General features: G+C 41.7%; 6 non-coding genes across 6 annotated transcripts; all 6 read right to left on the bottom strand.

Moving 5' to 3' along the window:
• Positions 1-1348: 1348 nt before the first annotated feature.
• On the bottom strand, positions 1349-1421 carry TRNAN-AUU (transfer RNA asparagine (anticodon AUU)). The gene has a single exon. It is a non-coding gene; the product is annotated as a tRNA-Asn (tRNA).
• A 218-nt stretch (positions 1422-1639) lies between these two features.
• Positions 1640-1712, bottom strand: TRNAN-AUU (transfer RNA asparagine (anticodon AUU)). The gene has a single exon. It is a non-coding gene; the product is annotated as a tRNA-Asn (tRNA).
• Positions 1713-2077: 365 nt separating this feature from the next.
• On the bottom strand, positions 2078-2150 carry TRNAN-AUU (transfer RNA asparagine (anticodon AUU)). The gene has a single exon. It is a non-coding gene; the product is annotated as a tRNA-Asn (tRNA).
• A 365-nt stretch (positions 2151-2515) lies between these two features.
• TRNAN-AUU (transfer RNA asparagine (anticodon AUU)) lies at positions 2516-2588 on the bottom strand. The gene has a single exon. It is a non-coding gene; the product is annotated as a tRNA-Asn (tRNA).
• Positions 2589-4241: 1653 nt separating this feature from the next.
• On the bottom strand, positions 4242-4314 carry TRNAN-AUU (transfer RNA asparagine (anticodon AUU)). The gene has a single exon. It is a non-coding gene; the product is annotated as a tRNA-Asn (tRNA).
• Positions 4315-5967: 1653 nt separating this feature from the next.
• TRNAN-AUU (transfer RNA asparagine (anticodon AUU)) lies at positions 5968-6040 on the bottom strand. The gene has a single exon. It is a non-coding gene; the product is annotated as a tRNA-Asn (tRNA).
• Positions 6041-19748: the final 13708 nt, after the last annotated feature.

Below are 19748 nucleotides of genomic sequence, written 5' to 3'. Positions count from 1 at the left end.
AGTAATCATTATAAACGCTTAAAAATATATTTTCAAAAATGAAGAATATAGAACATTGCTTTAGAAAAATCCAAACGGCTAGGTATTGGTAAAAAAGACATGTGTAAGCTATTTGTAGATGAGATATTGTTTTACATGTTTTAAATGAGGCTAAAACGTCCACTATTGTGTCTAAAAAAGTGTTGGCAATGTATATTTTTTAAATATGACGGAATTGCGGTTGATATGATAGCGCCCTATTTGCGAAAAAAACCTTTTTTAAACAGTTGAATCACTCTTTGATAGAATTTCAAGAGAAGAAGTTAAGCGTTAAATTTGCTCGATTAATTTTGTTAGCGCTACGTATTACTGAAGGAGATTGATTTTGCCAATCTTTGTGAGTATTTAACTGCTTAATAATTATTTTGGTTAAGTGGGAGCCTAGCTTATGTGTGATTGGGTTGTGGCTTCCATGTTTTGGGGACATTTGCTTTTTGTGTGGCGAGGTATGATTCAGCTTTGATATGGACAAATGTTAAAAATCATACTGGTAGACTAAGAATACGGTTGAGGTATAGCGAGAGAGTAGAGTTTCCACAGCAATTGAGAGATATTGAAAAGGCTTGAACAATTGACTATTTTAAAATTGAATTCCTGCACTTGCAAAGAATTAAAAAAAGCGATAGATGCATATATTTAGGTTGTTTAAAGGGTAGTGATAGTCATCTCCACTCGGAGAGGTAATATTTTGGCTTTCCCGACTTGTAAAACTTAACACCAACGTTCCCGGGTGGGCTGGAACCACCAACCTTTCGGTAAACAGGTGAACGCGATAACCATTGCGCCCCGGAAGCCTAAAAATTAAATGGACGTCAGGTATTGTGGAAAAACTTTGGCTTTTTACGTTACATCTGAGACCTCACAACACCGCTCCCGGGTGGGCTCGAACCACTAACCTTTCGGTTAACTGCCGAACGCGCTAACCATTGCGCAACTGAAGCCCAAAAATTGAATGGTCTTCAGGTATTATGGAAAAACTTTGGCTTTTTACGTTACATTTGAGATCTCACAACACCGCTCCCGGGTGGACTCGAACCACCAACCTTTCGGTTAACAGCCGAACGCGCTATCCATTAAGCCACGGAAGTCCAAAAATTAAATGGTCTTCAGGTATTGTGGAAAAACTTTTATATTTTGGGTTACAACTGACACCTCACAACACCGCTCCCTTGTGGGCTCGAACCACCAACCTTTCGGTTAACAGCTGAACGCGATAACCATTGCGCAACGGAAGCCCAAAAATTAAATGGACGTCAGGTTTTGTGGAAAAACTTTGACTTTTTACGTCACATCTGAGACCTCACAACACCGCTCCCGGATGGGCTCGAACCACCAACCTTTCGATTAATAGCCGAGCGCGCTAACCATTAAGCCACGGAAGCTCAGAAATTAAATGGATGTCAGGTATTCTGGAAAACTTATGACATTTACGCTACATCTGAGACCCACAACACCTCTCCCGGGTGGGCTCAAACCACAAACCTTTCGAATAACAGCCGAACGCGCTAAAAATGCGCCACAGAAGCCCGAAAATTTAATGGTCGTCAGGTACTGTGTAAAAACTTTGGCTTTTTACGTCACATCTGAGACCTCACAACACCGCTCCCGGATGGGCTCGAACCACCAACCTTTCGATTAATAGCCGAGCGCGCTAACCATTAAGCCACGGAAGCTCAGAAATTAAATGGATGTCAGGTATTGTGGAAAACTTATGACATTTACGCTACATCTGAGACCCACAACACCTCTCCCGGGTGGTCTCAAACCACAAACCTTTCGAATAACAGCCGAACGCGCTAAAAATGCGCCACAGAAGCCCGAAAATTTAATGGTCGTCAGGTACTGTGTAAAAACTTTGGCTTTTTACGTTACATTTGAGATCTCGCAACACCGCTCCCGGATGGACTCGAACCACCAACCTTTCGGATAACAGCAGAACGCGCTAACCATTGCTCCACGGAAGCCCAAGAATTAAATGGTCGTCAGGTTTTGTGGAAAAACTTTGACTTTTTACGTCACATCTGAGACCTCACAACACCGCTCCCGGATGGGCTCGAACCACCAACCTTTCGATTAATAGCCGAGCGCGCTAACCATTAAGCCACGGAAGCACAGAAATTAAATGGATGTCAGGTATTGTGGAAAACTTATGACATTTACGCTACATCTGAGACCCACAACACCTCTCCCGGGTGGGCTCAAACCACAAACCTTTCGAATAACAGCCGAACGCGCTAAAAATGCGCCACAGAAGCCCGAAAATTTAATGGTCGTCAGGTACTGTGTAAAAACTTTGGCTTTTTACGTTACATTTGAGATCTCGCAACACCGCTCCCGGATGGACTCGAACCACCAACCTTTCGGATAACAGCAGAACGCGCTAACCATTGCTCCACGGAAGCCCAAGAATTAAATGGTCGTCAGGTTTTGTGGAAAAACTTTGACTTTTTACGTCACATATGAGACCTCACAACACCGCTCCCGGATGGGCTCGAACCACCAACCTTTCGATTAATAGCCGAGCGCGCTAACCATTAAGCCACGGAAGCTCAGAAATTAAATGGATGTCAGGTATTGTGGAAAACTTATGACATTTACGCTACATCTGAGACCCACAACACCTCTCCCGGGTGGGCTCAAACCACAAACCTTTCGAATAACAGCCGAACGCGCTAAAAATGCGCCACAGAAGCCCGAAAATTTAATGGTCGTCAGGTACTGTGTAAAAACTTTGGCTTTTTACGTTACATTTGAGATCTCGCAACACCGCTCCCGGATGGACTCGAACCACCAACCTTTCGGATAACAGCAGAACGCGCTAACCATTGCTCCACGGAAGCCCAAGAATTAAATGGTCGTCAGGTTTTGTGGAAAAACTTTGACTTTTTACGTCACATATGAGACCTCACAACACCGCTCCCGGATGGGCTCGAACCACCAACCTTTCGGTTAACAGCCGAACGCGCTAACCATTGCGCCACGGAAGACAAAAATTAAATGGTCGTCAGGTATTGTGGAAAAACTATGACTTTTTACGTTACTTATCAAACTTACCACAACCTTTCCGATAACAGCCGAACGAGCTGAAAATGCGCCACAGAAGCCCGGAAATTGAATGGTCGTCAGGTATTGTGGAAAAACTTTGACTTTTTACATAACATCTGAAACCTCACAGCACCGCTCCTGGGTGGGCTCGAACCACCAACCTTTCAGTTAACAGATGAACGCGATAACCATTGCGCAACGGAAGCCCAAAAATTGAATGGTCTTCAGTAATTGTGGAAAAATTTGACTTTTTACGTTACTTATAAAACTTAACACCAACGTTCCCGGGTGGGCTGGATCCACCAACCTTTCGGTAAACAGGTGAACGCGATAACCATTGCGCCCCGGAAGCCTAAAAATTAAATGGACGTCAGGTATTGTGGAAAAACTTTGGCTTTTTACGTTACATCTGAGACCCCACAACACCTCTTCCGGGTGGGCTCAAACCACAAACCTTTCGAATAACAGCCGAACGCGCCAAAAATGCGCCACAGAAGCCCGAAAATTTAATGGTCGTCAGGTACTGTGTAAAAACTTTGGCTTTTTACGTTACATCTGAGACCTCACAACACCGCTTCCGGGTGGGCTCGAACCACTAACCTTTCGGTTAACTGCGGAACGTGCTAACCATTGCGCAACTGAAGCCCAAAAATTGAATGGTCTTCAGGTATTGTGCAAAAACACTGACTTTTTACGTTACATCTGAGACCTCACAACACCGCTCCCGGGTGGGCTCGAACCACCAACCTTTCGGTTAACAGCTGAACGCGATAACCATTGCGCAACGGAAGCCCAAAAATTAAATGGACGTCAGGTATTGTGGAAAAACTATGACTTTTTACGTCACAACTGAGACCTCACAACACCGCTCCGAATGGGCTCGAAATACCAACCTTTCGATTAATAGCCGAACGCGCTAACCATTAAGCCACGAAAGCTCAGAAATTAAATGGATGTCAGGTATTGTGGAAATCTTATGACATTTACGCTACATCTGAGACCCCTCAACGCCTCTCCCGGGTGGCCTTAAACCACAAACCTTTCGAATAACAGCAGAACGCGCTATAAATGCGCCACAGAAGCCCGAAAATTTAAGGGTCGTCAGGTACTGTGTAAAAACTTTGGCTTTTTACGTTACATCTGAGACCTCACAACACCGCTCCCGGGTGGGCTCGAACCACCAACCTTTCGATTAATAGCCGAGCGCGCTAACCATTAAGCCACGGAAGCTCAGAAATTAAATGGATGTCAGGTATTGTGGAAAACTTATGACATTTACGCTACATCTGAGACCCACAACACCTCTCCCGGGTGGGCTCAAACCACAAACCTTTCGAATAACAGCCGAACGCGCTAAAAATGCGCCACAGAAGCCCGAAAATTTAATGGTCGTCAGGTACTGTGTAAAAACTTTGGCTTTTTACGTTACATTTGAGATCTCGCAACACCGCTCCCGGATGGACTCGAACCACCAACCTTTCGGATAACAGCAGAACGCGCTAACCATTGCTCCACGGAAGCCCAAGAATTAAATGGTCGTCAGGTTTTGTGGAAAAACTTTGACTTTTTACGTCACATATGAGACCTCACAACACCGCTCCCGGATGGGCTCGAACCACCAACCTTTCGGTTAACAGCCGAACGCGCTAACCATTGCGCCACGGAAGACAAAAATTAAATGGTCGTCAGGTATTGTGGAAAAACTATGACTTTTTACGTTACTTATCAAACTTACCACAACCTTTCCGATAACAGCCGAACGAGCTGAAAATGCGCCACAGAAGCCCGGAAATTGAATGGTCGTCAGGTATTGTGGAAAAACTTTGACTTTTTACATAACATCTGAAACCTCACAGCACCGCTCCTGGGTGGGCTCGAACCACCAACCTTTCAGTTAACAGATGAACGCGATAATAATTGCGCAACGGAAGCCCAAAAATTGAATGGTCTTCAGTAATTGTGGAAAAATTTGACTTTTTACGTTACTTATAAAACTTAACACCAACGTTCCCGGGTGGGCTGGATCCACCAACCTTTCGGTAAACAGGTGAACGCGATAACCATTGCGCCCCGGAAGCCTAAAAATTAAATGGACGTCAGGTATTGTGGAAAAACTTTGGCTTTTTACGTTACATCTGAGACCCCACAACACCTCTTCCGGGTGGGCTCAAACCACAAACCTTTCGAATAACAGCCGAACGCGCCAAAAATGCGCCACAGAAGCCCGAAAATTTAATGGTCGTCAGGTACTGTGTAAAAACTTTGGCTTTTTACGTTACATCTGAGACCTCACAACACCGCTTCCGGGTGGGCTCGAACCACTAACCTTTCGGTTAACTGCGGAACGTGCTAACCATTGCGCAACTGAAGCCCAAAAATTGAATGGTCTTCAGGTATTGTGCAAAAACACTGACTTTTTACGTTACATCTGAGACCTCACAACACCGCTCCCGGGTGGGCTCGAACCACCAACCTTTCGGTTAACAGCTGAACGCGATAACCATTGCGCAACGGAAGCCCAAAAATTAAATGGACGTCAGGTATTGTGGAAAAACTATGACTTTTTACGTCACAACTGAGACCTCACAACACCGCTCCGAATGTTCTCGAAATACCAACCTTTCGATTAATAGCCGAACGCGCTAACCATTAAGCCACGAAAGCTCAGAAATTAAATGGATGTCAGGTATTGTGGAAATCTTATGACATTTACGCTACATCTGAGACCCCTCAACGCCTCTCCCGGGTGGCCTTAAACCACAAACCTTTCGAATAACAGCAGAACGCGCTATAAATGCGCCACAGAAGCCCGAAAATTTAAGGGTCGTCAGGTACTGTGTAAAAACTTTGGCTTTTTACGTTACATCTGAGACCTCACAACACCGCTCCCGGGTGGGCTCGAACCACCAACCTTTCGATTAATAGCCGAGCGCGCTAACCATTAAGCCACGGAAGCTCAGAAATTAAATGGATGTCAGGTATTGTGGAAAACTTATGACATTTACGCTACATCTGAGACCCACAACACCTCTCCCGGGTGGGCTCAAACCACAAACCTTTCGAATAACAGCCGAACGCGCTAAAAATGCGCCACAGAAGCCCGAAAATTTAATGGTCGTCAGGTACTGTGTAAAAACTTTGGCTTTTTACGTTACATTTGAGATCTCGCAACACCGCTCCCGGATGGACTCGAACCACCAACCTTTCGGATAACAGCAGAACGCGCTAACCATTGCTCCACGGAAGCCCAAGAATTAAATGGTCGTCAGGTTTTGTGGAAAAACTTTGACTTTTTACGTCACATATGAGACCTCACAACACCGCTCCCGGATGGGCTCGAACCACCAACCTTTCGGTTAACAGCCGAACGCGCTAACCATTGCGCCACGGAAGACAAAAATTAAATGGTCGTCAGGTATTGTGGAAAAACTATGACTTTTTACGTTACTTATCAAACTTACCACAACCTTTCCGATAACAGCCGAACGAGCTGAAAATGCGCCACAGAAGCCCGGAAATTGAATGGTCGTCAGGTATTGTGGAAAAACTTTGACTTTTTACATAACATCTGAAACCTCACAGCACCGCTCCTGGGTGGGCTCGAACCACCAACCTTTCAGTTAACAGATGAACGCGATAACCATTGCGCAACGGAAGCCCAAAAATTGAATGGTCTTCAGTAATTGTGGAAAAATTTGACTTTTTACGTTACTTATAAAACTTAACACCAACGTTCCCGGGTGGGCTGGATCCACCAACCTTTCGGTAAACAGGTGAACGCGATAACCATTGCGCCCCGGAAGCCTAAAAATTAAATGGACGTCAGGTATTGTGGAAAAACTTTGGCTTTTTACGTTACATCTGAGACCCCACAACACCTCTTCCGGGTGGGCTCAAACCACAAACCTTTCGAATAACAGCCGAACGCGCCAAAAATGCGCCACAGAAGCCCGAAAATTTAATGGTCGTCAGGTACTGTGTAAAAACTTTGGCTTTTTACGTTACATCTGAGACCTCACAACACCGCTTCCGGGTGGGCTCGAACCACTAACCTTTCGGTTAACTGCGGAACGTGCTAACCATTGCGCAACTGAAGCCCAAAAATTGAATGGTCTTCAGGTATTGTGCAAAAACACTGACTTTTTACGTTACATCTGAGACCTCACAACACCGCTCCCGGGTGGGCTCGAACCACCAACCTTTCGGTTAACAGCTGAACGCGATAACCATTGCGCAACGGAAGCCCAAAAATTAAATGGACGTCAGGTATTGTGGAAAAACTATGACTTTTTACGTCACAACTGAGACCTCACAACACCGCTCCGAATGGGCTCGAAATACCAACCTTTCGATTAATAGCCGAACGCGCTAACCATTAAGCCACGAAAGCTCAGAAATTAAATGGATGTCAGGTATTGTGGAAATCTTATGACATTTACGCTACATCTGAGACCCCTCAACGCCTCTCCCGGGTGGCCTTAAACCACAAACCTTTCGAATAACAGCAGAACGCGCTATAAATGCGCCACAGAAGCCCGAAAATTTAAGGGTCGTCAGGTACTGTGTAAAAACTTTGGCTTTTTACGTTACATCTGAGACCTCACAACACCGCTCCCGGGTGGGCTCGAACCACTAACCTTTCGGTTAACTGCCGAACGCGCTAACCATTGCGCAACTGAAGCCCAAAAATTGAATGGTTTTCAGGTATTGTGGAAAAACTTTGGCTTTTTACGTTACATTTGAGATCTCACAACACCGCTCCCGGGTGGACTCGAACCACCAACCTTTCGGTTAACAGCCGAACGCGCTATCCATTGAGCCACGGAAGTCCAAAAATTAAATGGTCTTCAGGTATTGTGGAAAAACTTTTATATTTTGGGTTACATCTGACACCTCACAACACCGCTCCCGGGTGGGCTAGAACCACCAACCTTTGACTAAATTAGACTAAATTCTGGAGGCTCGTAACTCTGGTTCTACCAGAGATACGGGGATGTAAATAATGTGACTTTGACACAAATGTTCGGATAATTATAAAGGTCTTTGCATGTTCCTAGCAAAAAAAAAAAAAAACTTCGCGGTCTCGAACCTGTGGCCTTCCGGGAGTGAGGCGGATGCGATAACCGCTACACTAAAGATATGTTATTATTTTTAATCGAAGGAACAGGGTCAAGTAATTAAGCAATACGTGAACAAACAAACCCCTCCATAGAAAATGCATTAGACTATATTTTGCAGGCTCGTAACTCTGTGTCTACTAGAGATACGGGGATGTCCTTAGGATATGTTATAGTCCAAATTGTCCCCCATCTAACCATACTAAAAACATTGAGCTACGACAAACAAGGGCCGAGATATTAAGCAAAATGTTCGTCAACTTTGGTATCGTCTCACTTATTTTTATTATGTTACTTATGATTTTTGCACTAAACTTTGGAGGCTCATAACTCTTGTTCTACAAGAGATACTGGGATCTCCTTTGGATATGTTATAGTACTCTTTGCTCCCCATACAAGGATACTTTAAACTTGAGGCTACCTCAATATCGTCGTCAACTTATTTTCTGTCTCACTTATTGTTAGAAGGTTACTTTTGATTTTTGAAAAAAAACTTTGCAGGCTCGTAACTCTGTTTCTACTGGAGATACGGGGATGTCCTTTGAGTATGTTATAGACCAATTTGTCCCCCATCTAGCCATACTAAGAATTAGGGCTACGACAAACAGTAGTCGAGTAATTAAGCAAATCGTAAACAAACAAACCCCTCCATAGGAAATACAATAGACTAAATTCTGGAGGCTCGTAACTCTGGTTCTACCAGAGATACGGGGATGTAAATAATGTGACCTTGACACAAATGTTCGGATAATTATAAAAAAAAACTTCGCGGTTTCGAACCTGTGGCCTTCCGGAAGTGGGGCGGATGCGATAACCGCTACACTAAAGATATGTTATTATTTTTAATCGAAAGAACAGGGTCAAGTAATTAAGCAATACATGAACAAACAAACCCCTCCATGGAAAATGCATTAGACTATACTTTGCAGGCTCGTAACTCTGTTTCTACTGTAGATACGGCGATGTCCTTTGAGTATGTTATATTCCAATTTGTCCCCCATCTAACCATACTAAAAACATTGACCTACGACAAACAGGGGCCGAGTAATTAAGCTAAACGTAAACAAACAACCCGTCCAAAGGAAATGCATTAGACTATGCTTTGCAGGCCCATAACTCTGTGTCTACTAGAGATACGGGGATGTCCTTAGGATATGTTATAGTCCAAATTGTCCCCCATCTAACCATACTAAAAACATTGAGCTACGACAAACAGGGGCCGAGATGTTAAGCAAAATGTTCGTCAACTTTGGTATCGTCTCACTTATTTTTATTATGTTACTTATGATTTTTGCACTAAACTTTGGAGGCTCATAACTCTTGTTCTACAAGAGATACTGGGATCTCCTTTGGATATGTTATAGTACTCTTTGCTCCCCATACAAGGATACTTTAAACTTGAGGCTACCTCAATATCGTCGTCAACTTATTTTTTGCCTCACTTATTGTTAGAAGGTTACTTTTGATAATTGAAAATAAAGTTTGCAGGCTCTTAACTCTGGTTCTACCAGAGATACGGGGATGTAAATAATGTGACCTTGACACAAATGTTCGGATAATTATAAAGTTCTTTGCATGTTCCAAGCAAAAAAAAAAACTTCGCGGTTTCGAACCTGTGGCCTTCCGGGAGTGAGGCGGATGCGATAACCGCTACACTAAAGATATGCTATTATTTTTAATCGAAAGAACAGGGTCAAGTAATTAAGCAATACGTGAACAAACAAACCCCTCCATAGAAAATGCATTAGACTATACTTTGCAGGGCCATAACTCTGTGTCTACTAGAGATACCGGGATGTCCTTAGGATATGTTATAGTCCAATTTGTCCTTCATCTAACCATACTAAAAACTTTGGGCTACGACAAACAGGGGCCGAGTACTTAAGCAAAACGTAAAGAAACAAACCTCCTCCATAGGAAATGAGTTAGACTATATTTTGCAGGCTCGTAACTCTGTTTCTACTGGAGATACGGGGATGTCCTTTGAGTATTTTATAGTCCAATTTGTCCCCCATCTAACCATACTAAAAACATTGAGCTACGACAAACAGGGGCCGAGTAATTAAGCTAAACGTAAACAAACAACCCGTCCATAGGAAATGCATTAGACTATACTTTGCAGGCCCATAACTCTGTGTCTACAAGAGATACGGGGATGTCCTTAGGATATGATATAGTCCAAATTGTCCCCCATCTAACCATACTAAAAACATTGAGCTACGACAAACAGGGGCCGAGATATTAAGCAAAATGTTCGTCAACTTTGGTATCGTCTCACTTATTTTTATTATGTTACTTATGATTTTTGCACTAAACTTTGGAGGCTCATAACTCTTGTTCTACAAGAGATACTGGGATCTCCTTTGGATATGTTATAGTACTCTTTGCTCCCCATACAAGGATACTTTAAACTTGAGGCTACCTCAATATCGTCGTCAACTTATTTTTTGTCTCACTTATTGTTAGAAGGTTACTTTTGATTTTTGAAAATAAACTTTGCAGTCTCGTAACTCTGGTTCTACCAGAGATACGGGGATGTAAATAATGTGACCTTGACACAAATGTTCGGATAATTATAAAGGTCTTTGCATGTTCCAAGCAAAAAAAAAAACTTCGCGGTTTCGAACCTGTGGCCTTCCGGGAGTGAGGCGGATGCGATAACCGCCACACTAAAGATATGCTATTATTTTTAATCGAAAGAACAGGGTCAAGTAATTAAGCAATACGTGAACAAACAAACCCCTCCATAGAAAATGCATTAGACTATACTTTGCAGGGCCATAACTCTGTGTCTACTAGAGATACCGGGATGTCCTTAGGATATGTTATAGTCCAATTTGTCCTTCATCTAACCATACTAAAAACTTTGGGCTACGACAAACAGGGGCCGAGTACTTAAGCAAAACGTAAAGAAACAAACCCCCTCCATAGGAAATGAGTTAGACTATACTTTGCAGGCTTGTAACTCTGTTTCTACTGGAGATACGGGGATGTCCTTTGAGTATTTTATAGTCCAATTTGTCCCCCATCTAACCATACTAAAAACATTGAGCTACGACAAACAGGGGCCGAGTAATTAAGCTAAACGTAAACAAACAACCCGTCGATAGGAAATGCATTAGACTATACTTTGGACTATAACATACTCAAAGGACATCCCCGTATCTCCAGTAGAAACAGAGTTAGGAGCCTGCAAAGTATAGTCTAATGCATTTTCTATGGAGGGGTTTGTTTTTTCACGTATTGCTTAATTACTTGACCCTGTTCTTTCGATTAAAAATAATAACATATCTTTAGTGTAGCGGTTATCGCATCCGCCTTACTCCCGGAAGGCCACAGGTTCGAAACCGCGAAGTTTTTTTTTATAATTATCCGAACATTTGTGTCAAGGTCACATTATTTACATCCCCGTATCTCTGTTAGAACCAGAGTTACGAGCCTCCAGAATTTAGTGTAATGTATTTCCTATGGAGGGGGTTTGTTTGTTTACGATTAGCTTAATTACTCGACTACTGTTTGTCGTAGCCCTAATTCTTGGTATGGCTAGATGAAGGACAAATTGGTCTATAACATACTCAAAGGACATCCCCGTATCTCCAGTAGAAACAGAGTTACGAGCCTGCAAAGTATAGTCTAATGCATTTTCTATGGAGGGGTTTGTTTGTTCACGTATTGCTTAATTACTTGACCCTGTTCTTTCGATTAAAAATAATAACATATATTTAGTGTAGCGGTTATCGCATCCGCCTCACTCTCGGAAGGCCACAGGTTCGAAACCGTGAAGTTTTTTTTTTTGCTTGGAACATGCAAAGACCTTTATAATTATCCGAACATTTGTGTCAAGGTCACATTATTTACATCCCCGTATCTCTGGTAGAACCAGAGTTACGAGCCTGCAAAGTTTATTTTCAAAAATCAAAAGTAACCTTCTAACAATAAGTGAGACAAAAAATAAGTTGACGACGATATTGAGGTAGCCTCAAGTTTAAAGTATCCTTGTATGGGGAGCAAAGAGTACTATAACATATCCAAAGGAGATCTCAGTATCTCTTGTAGAACAAGAGTTATGAGCCTCCAAAGTTTAGTGCAAAAATCATAAGTAACATAATAAAAATAAGTGAGACGATACAAAAGTTGACGAACATTTTGCTTAATATCTCGGACCCTGTTTGTCCTAGCTCAATGTTTTTAGTATGGTTAGATGAAGGACAATTTGGACTATAACATATCCTAAGGACATCCCCGTATCTCTAGTAGACACAGAGTTATGGACCTGCAAAGTATAGTCTAATGCATTTGCTATGGACGGGTTGTTTGTTTACGTTTAGCTTAATTACTCGGCCCCTGTTTGTCGTAGCTCAATGTTTGTAGTATGGTTAGATGGGGGACAAATTGGACTATAACATACTCAAAGGACATCCCCGTATCTCCAGTAGAAACAGATTTACGAGCCTGCAAAGTATAGTCTAATGCATTTCCTATGGAGGGGGTTTGTTTCGTTACGTTTTGCTTAAGTACTCGGCCCCTGTTTGTAGTAGCCCAAAGTGTTTAGTATGGTTAGATGGGGGACAATTTGGACTATAACATATCCTAAGGACATCCCCGTATCTCTAGTAGACACAGAGTTATGGGCCTGCAAAATATAGTCTACTGCATTTCCTATGGACGGGTTGTTTGTTTACGTTTAGCTTAATTACTCGGCCCTTGTTTGTCGTAGCTCATTATTTGTAGTATGGTTAGATGGGGGACAAATTGGACTATAACATACTCAAAGGACATCCCCGTATCTCCAGTAGAAACAGATTTACGAGCCTGCAAAGTATAGTCTAATGCATTTCCTATGGAGGGGGTTTGTTTCGTTACGTTTTGCTTAAGTACTCGGCCCCTGTTTGTAGTAGCCCAAAGTTTTTAGTATGGTTAGATGGGGGACAATTTGGACTATAACATATCCTAAGGACATCCCCGTATCTCTAGTAGACACAGAGTTATGGGCCTGCAAAATATAGTCTACTGCATTTCCTATGGACGGGTTGTTTGTTTACGTTTAGCTTAATTACTCGGCCCTTGTTTGTCGTAGCTCATTATTTGTAGTATGGTTAGATGGGGGACAAATTGGACTATAACATACTCAAAGGACATCCCCGTATCTCCAGTAGAAACAGATTTACGAGCCTGCAAAGTATAGTCTAATGCATTTCCTATGGAGTGGGTTTGTTTCGTTACGTTTTGCTTAAGTACTCGGCCCCTATTTGTCGTAGCCCAAAGTTTTTAGTATGGTTAGATGGGGGACAATTAGGACTATAACATATCCTAAGGACATCCCCGTATCTCTAGTAGACACAGAGTTATGGGCCTGCAAAATATAGTCTAATGCATTTCCTATGGACGGGTTGTTTGTTTACGATTAGCTTAATTACTCGACTGCTGTTTGTCGTAGCTCAATGTTTTTAGTATGGTTAGATGGGGGACAAATTGGACTATAACATACTCAAAGGACATCCCCGTATCTCCAGTAGAAACAGAGTTACGAGCCTGCAAAGTATAGTCTAATGCATTTTCTATGGAGGGGGTTTGTTTGTTCACGTATTGCTTAATTACTTGACCCTGTTCTTTCGATTAAAAATAATAACATATCTTTAGTGTAGCGGTTATCGCATCCGCCTCACTCTCGGAAGGCCACAGGTTCGAAACCGCGAAGTTTTTTTTTTGCTTGGAACATGCAAAGACCTTTATAATTATCCGAACATTTGTGTCAAGGTCACATTATTTACATCCCCGTATCTCTGGTAGAACCAGAGTTACGAGCCTGCAAAGTTTATTTTCAAAAATCAAAAGTAACCTTCTAACAATAAGTGAGACAAAAAATAAGTTGACGACGATATTGAGGTAGCCTCAAGTTTAAAGTATCCTTGTATGGGGAGCAAAGAGTACTATAACATATCCAAAGGAGATCCCAGTATCTCTTGTAGAACAAGAGTTATGAGCCTCCAAAGTTTAGTGCAAAAATCATAAGTAACATAATAAAAATAAGTGAGACGATACAAAAGTTGACGAACATTTTGCTTAATATCTCGGACCCTGTTTGTCCTAGCTCAATGTTTTTAGTATGGTTAGATGAAGGACAATGTGGACTATAACATATCCTAAGGACATCCCCGTATCTCTAGTAGACACAGAGTTATGCACCTGCAAAGTATAGTCTAATGCATTTGCTATGGACGGGTTGTTTGTTTACGTTTAGCTTAATTACTCGGCCCCTGTTTGTCGTAGCTCAATGTTTTTAGTATGGTTAGATGGGGGACAAATTGGACTATAACATACTCAAAGGACATCCCCGTATCTCCAATAGAAACAGAGTTACGAGCCTGCAAACTATAGTCTAATGCATTTCCTATGGAGGGGGTTTGTTTCGTTACGTTTTGCTTAAGTACTCGGCCCCTGTTTGTCGTAGCCCAAAGTTTTTAGTATGGTTAGATGGGGGACAAATTGGACTATAACATAGTCAAAGGACATCCCCGTATCTCCAGTAGAAACAGATTTACGAGCCTGCAAAGTATAGTCTAATGCATTTCCTATGGAGGGGGTTTGTTTCGTTACGTTTTGCTTAAGTACTCGGCCCCTGTTTGTCGTAGCCCAAAGTTTTTAGTATGGTTAGATGGGGGACAATTTGGACTATAACATATCCTAAGGACATCCCCGTATCTCTAGTAGACACAGAGTTATGGGCCTGCAAAATATAGTCTAATGCATTTCCTATGGACGGGTTGTTTGTTTACGTTTAGCTTAATTACTCGGCCCTTGTTTGTCGTAGCTCATTATTTGTAGTATGGTTAGATGGGGGACAAATTGGACTATAACATACTCAAAGGACATCCCCGTATCTCCAGTAGAAACAGATTTACGAGCCTGCAAAGTATAGTCTAATGCATTTCCTATGGAGTGGGTTTGTTTCGTTACGTTTTGCTTAAGTACTCGGCCCCTGTTTGTCGTAGCCCAAAGTTTTTAGTATGGTTAGATGGGGGACAATTTGGACTATAACATATCCTAAGGACATCCCCGTATCTCTAGTAGACACAGAGTTATGGGCCTGCAAAATATAGTCTAATGCATTTCCTATGGACGGGTTGTTTGTTTACGATTAGCTTAATTACTCGACTGCTGTTTGTCGTAGCTCAATGTTTTTAGTATAGTTAGATGGGGGACAAATTGGACTATAACATACTCAAAGGACATCCCCGTATCTCCAGTAGAAACAGAGTTACGAGCCTGCAAAGTATAGTCTAATGCATTTTCTATGGAGGGGGTTTGTTTCGTTACGTTTTGCTTGAGTACTCGGCCCCTGTTTGTCGTAGCCCAAAGTTTTTAGTATGGTTAGATGGGGGACAATTTGGACTATAACATATCCTAAGGACATCCCCGTATCTCTAGTAGACACAGAGTTATGGGCCTGCAAAGTATAGTCTAATGCATTTCCTATGGAGGGGTTTGTTTGTTTACGATTAGCTTAATTACTCGACTACTGTTTGTCGTAGCTCATTGTTTTTAGTATGGTTAGATGGGGGACAAATTGTACTATAACATACTCAAAGGACATCCCCGTATCTCCAGTAGAAACAGAGTTACGAGCCTGCAAAGTATAGTCTAATGCATTTTCTATGGAGGGGTTTGTTTGTTCACGTATTGCTTAATTACTTGACCCTGTTCTTTCGATTAAAAATAATAACATATCTTTAGTGTAGCGGTTATCGCATCCGCCTCACTCTCGGAAGGCCACAGGTTCGAAACCGCGAAGTTTTTTTTTTGCTTGGAACATGCAAAGACCTTTATAATTATCCGAACATTTGTGTCAAGGTCACATTATTTACATCCCCGTATCTCTGGTAGAACCAGAGTTACGAGCCTGCAAAGTTTATTTTCAAAAATCAAAAGTAACCTTCTAACAATAAGTGAGACAAAAAATAAGTTGACGACGATATTGAGGTAGCCTCAAGTTTAAAGTATCCTTGTATGGGGAGCAAAGAGTACTATAACATATCCAAAGGAGATCCCAGTATCTCTTGTAGAACAAGAGTTATGAGCCTCCAAAGTTTAGTGCAAAAATCATAAGTAACATAATAAAAATAAGTGAGACGATACAAAAGTTGACGAACATTTTGCTTAATATCTCGGACCCTGTTTGTCCTAGCTCAATGTTTTTAGTATGGTTAGATGGGGGACAATTTGGACTATAACATATCCTAAGGACATCCCCGTATCTCTAGTAGACACAGAGTTATGGGCCTGCAAAATATAGTCTACTGCATTTCCTATGGACGGGTTGTTTGTTTACGTTTAGCTTAATTACTCGGCCCTTGTTTGTCGTAGCTCATTATTTGTAGTATGGTTAGATGGGGGACAAATTGGACTATAACATACTCAAAGGACATCCCCGTATCTCCAGTAGAAACAGATTTACGAGCCTGCAAAGTATAGTCTAATGCATTTCCTATGGAGGGGGTTTGTTTCGTTACGTTTTGCTTAAGTACTCGGCCCCTGTTTGTCGTAGCCCAAAGTTTTTAGTATGGTTAGATGGGGGACAATTTGGACTATAACATATCCTAAGGACATCCCCGTATCTCTAGTAGACACAGAGTTATGGGCCTGCAAAATATAGTCTACTGCATTTCCTATGGACGGGTTGTTTGTTTACGTTTAGCTTAATTACTCGGCCCTTGTTTGTCGTAGCTCATTATTTGTAGTATGGTTAGATGGGGGACAAATTGGACTATAACATACTCAAAGGACATCCCCGTATCTCCAGTAGAAACAGATTTACGAGCCTGCAAAGTATAGTCTAATGCATTTCCTATGGAGGGGGTTTGTTTCGTTACGTTTTGCTTAAGTACTCGGCCCCTGTTTGTCGTAGCCCAAAGTTTTTAGTATGGTTAGATGGGGGACAATTTGGACTATAACATATCCTAAGGACATCCCCGTATCTCTAGTAGACACAGAGTTATGGGCCTGCAAAGTATAGTCTAATGCATTTCCTATGGAGGGGTTTGTTTGTTTACGATTAGCTTAATTACTCGACTGCTGTTTGTCGTAGCTCAATGTTTTTAGTATGGTTAGATGGGGGACAAATTGGACTATAACATACTCAAAGGACATCCCCGTATCTCCAGTAGAAACAGAGTTACGAGCCTGCAAAGTATAGTCTAATGCATTTTCTATGGAGGGGGTTTGTTTCGTTACGTTTTGTTTAAGTACTCGGCCCCTGTTTGTCGTAGCCCAAAGTTTTTAGTATGGTTAGATGGGGGACAATTTGGACTATAACATATCCTAAGGACATCCCCGTATCTCTAGTAGACACAGAGTTATGGGCCTGCAAAGTATAGTCTAATGCATTTCCTATGGAGGGGTTTGTTTGTTTACGATTAGCTTAATTACTCGACTACTGTTTGTCGTAGCTCATTGTTTTTAGTATGGTTAGATGGGGGACAAATTGTACTATAACATACTCAAAGGACATCCCCGTATCTCCAGTAGAAACAGAGTTACGAGCCTGCAAAGTATAGTCTAATGCATTTTCTATGGAGGGGTTTGTTTGTTCACGTATTGCTTAATTACTTGACCCTGTTCTTTCGATTAAAAATAATAACATATCTTTAGTGTAGCGGTTATCGCATCCGCCTCACTCTCGGAAGGCCACAGGTTCGAAACCGCGAAGTTTTTTTTTGCTTGGAACATGCAAAGACCTTTATAATTATCCGAACATTTGTGTCAAGGTCACATTATTTACATCCCCGTATCTCTGGTAGAACCAGAGTTACGAGCCTGCAAAGTTTATTTTCAAAAATCAAAAGTAACCTTCTAACAATAAGTGAGACAAAAAATAAGTTGACGACGATATTGAGGTAGCCTCAAGTTTAAAGTATCCTTGTATGGGGAGCAAAGAGTACTATAACATATCCAAAGGAGATCCCAGTATCTCTTGTAGAACAAGAGTTATGAGCCTCCAAAGTTTAGTGCAAAAATCATAAGTAACATAATAAAAATAAGTGAGACGATACAAAAGTTGACGAACATTTTGCTTAATATCTCGGACCCTGTTTGTCCTAGCTCAATGTTTTTAGTATGGTTAGATGAAGGACAATTTGGACTATAACATATCCTAAGGACATCCCCGTATCTCTAGTAGACACAGAGTTATGGACCTGCAAAGTATAGTCTAATGCATTTGCTATGGACGGGTTGTTTGTTTACGTTTAGCTTAATTACTCGGCCCCTGTTTGTCGTAGCTCAATGTTTTTAGTATGGTTAGATGGGGGACAAATTGGACTATAACATACTCAAAGGACATCCCCGTATCTCCAGTAGAAACAGAGTTACGAGCCTGCAAAGTATAGTCTAATGCATTTTCTATGGAGGGGGTTTGTTTCGTTACGTTTTGTTTAAGTACTCGGCCCCTGTTTGTCGTAGCCCAAAGTTTTTAGTATGGTTAGATGGGGGACAATTTGGACTATAACATATCCTAAGGACATCCCCGTATCTCTAGTAGACACAGAGTTATGGGCCTGCAAAGTATAGTCTAATGCATTTCCTATGGAGGGGTTTGTTTGTTTACGATTAGCTTAATTACTCGACTACTGTTTGTCGTAGCTCATTGTTTTTAGTATGGTTAGATGGGGGACAAATTGTACTATAACATACTCAAAGGACATCCCCGTATCTCCAGTAGAAACAGAGTTACGAGCCTGCAAAGTATAGTCTAATGCATTTTCTATGGAGGGGTTTGTTTGTTCACGTATTGCTTAATTACTTGACCCTGTTCTTTCGATTAAAAATAATAACATATCTTTAGTGTAGCGGTTATCGCATCCGCCTCACTCTCGGAAGGCCACAGGTTCGAAACCGCGAAGTTTTTTTTTGCTTGGAACATGCAAAGACCTTTATAATTATCCGAACATTTGTGTCAAGGTCACATTATTTACATCCCCGTATCTCTGGTAGAACCAGAGTTACGAGCCTGCAAAGTTTATTTTCAAAAATCAAAAGTAACCTTCTAACAATAAGTGAGACAAAAAATAAGTTGACGACGATATTGAGGTAGCCTCAAGTTTAAAGTATCCTTGTATGGGGAGCAAAGAGTACTATAACATATCCAAAGGAGATCCCAGTATCTCTTGTAGAACAAGAGTTATGAGCCTCCAAAGTTTAGTGCAAAAATCATAAGTAACATAATAAAAATAAGTGAGACGATACAAAAGTTGACGAACATTTTGCTTAATATCTCGGCCCTTGTTTGTCGTAGCTCAATGTTTTTAGTATGGTTAGATGGGGGACAATATGGACTATAACATTTCCTAAGGACATCCCCGTATCTCTAGTAGACACAGAGTTATGGGCCTGCAAAATATAGTCTACTGCATTTCCTATGGACGGGTTGTTTGTTTACGTTTAGCTTAATTACTCGGCCCTTGTTTGTCGTAGCTCATTATTTGTAGTATGGTTAGATGGGGGACAAATTGGACTATAACACACTCAAAGGACATCCCCGTATCTCCAGTA

This window comes from Phalangium opilio, unplaced genomic scaffold, assembly GCF_054372755.1.
Source record: "Phalangium opilio isolate 3A_F unplaced genomic scaffold, DU_Popi_V2 ptg001170l_1, whole genome shotgun sequence".
Taxonomy (NCBI): domain Eukaryota; kingdom Metazoa; phylum Arthropoda; class Arachnida; order Opiliones; family Phalangiidae; genus Phalangium; species Phalangium opilio.
Note: the sequence above shows the minus strand (reverse complement) of the source record. Positions and strands in the feature narration are given on the sequence as shown.